The 1,314-nt window shown below is 50.6% G+C and overlaps 1 long non-coding RNA gene across 1 annotated transcript; it reads left to right on the top strand.

Moving 5' to 3' along the window:
• Positions 1-626: 626 nt before the first annotated feature.
• On the top strand, positions 627-1,314 carry LOC108524506 (uncharacterized). The gene is made up of 3 exons (XR_001884067.1): positions 627-975; positions 1,064-1,148; positions 1,244-1,314. It is a non-coding gene; the product is annotated as an uncharacterized LOC108524506 (long non-coding RNA).

The raw sequence follows: 1,314 nt of genomic DNA, 5'->3' as shown, positions 1-1,314 counted from the left end.
TACATGCCCTGGGGTTGTGGCCTCTTGGGGGAGTGCGAGCCTGACTGGTTGTCAGGGGGCCCGTATTTCTGCTGTGACTCAGTCCCTAATTTGCTCTTTGATTCTGGGCAAGCTGCCTCTCCTTTTTGGGCTCATGTTTCCAGAGGAGGTAGTGAGTATCAAAGGTGTCTGCTAGCTCTGAGAGTCTGAGATTTAAAGGCCCCTTAGAATGGAAACCTCAGGGCCAAGGGCTCCTGTCTGTCCTTTTCCATCCTATATATACTGTGAAGAACCGTACCTGGCCGGTTCGTGCTCAGTAAATGTTTATTGAATGAACGCACTTTTCTAAATCACAAGCAGGCAGAAGGGGGGACCTTTCTCAAGCTCCATCTCTAGAGGTTTATGTTACTGTCCTCTCAAGAGCTTCCAGATTCAGACTTTGAGTTCTGTGGCTGTGGATGAAAACCAACAAAGACACAAATCCTCTGTCCTTGGGAGCTTGAGGAGAGTTTACCAGTCCGCGTTCCCACTGGGTCTGAGAACTTTGCCTTTAAAATCCATTCCTGGCCCCTGCCTACTGCTTCCTGGCCTGGGGAATAGAGTTGACGGGGCCACCCTCCATCACCTTAATTTGACTCTCCCCACAGGAACAACAGAAGAAAAAAGTGGAACATCAGCTGGAAGAAGTAATGCGATTTCTTTGCCCACGACATGACGGCTGGGTTTGGGGGACACTCAGATGTAGAGGCCCCAGTCTTGTCTCGCCCACTCCCAGCCTGGGGAAGAAGGCTCACCCTTCAGATGCCACCCCATCTGATAACCTGGTCCCTGACAACCTGGTCTCATGGGTGGGCCTGTCCTGGGGCAGTGGTAGCATTCTGGGGGCATGTCTCTTGCTGTGCCATCTCTGCCTCCCCCTGTAAGAGCTCTGTCTTCCTCTTCCTATAGGAAAAGAAGGCAAACAATGAGAAACAGAAAGCCAAAAGGAAGCTACAGGTGAGTGGGGGGTGTGAAGTTTTCTCCTCTCCTCCGGGGAATATTTCTTTCCTTCTCTTTCAGCACTTGCTTGGCTTTTCTCCGAAAGGTTCAAATCCAGAGATTGAACATACAGAAAAAGAAACTAACTATAGACCTGTATCACACGAAACGCTCTCTCAGATACTTTGAAGGTGGGAATCTGGGCACCCTGTCATCCTTCAACCTGGCACTTCGATAGGTGTTTAGGGAGAGTCCTTTGGGCCCCATCTCAACTCTCTCATTACAGAAGAGTCGAAGGATCTGGCCGGCCGCCTGCAACGTTCATCGCAGCGTACAGGAGAGTTAGAGCGGGCTCTA

Source organism: Rhinopithecus bieti, unplaced genomic scaffold (genome assembly GCF_001698545.2).
Source record: "Rhinopithecus bieti isolate Rb0 unplaced genomic scaffold, ASM169854v2 repeat_643, whole genome shotgun sequence".
NCBI lineage: Eukaryota > Metazoa > Chordata > Mammalia > Primates > Cercopithecidae > Rhinopithecus > Rhinopithecus bieti.
Note: the sequence above shows the minus strand (reverse complement) of the source record. Positions and strands in the feature narration are given on the sequence as shown.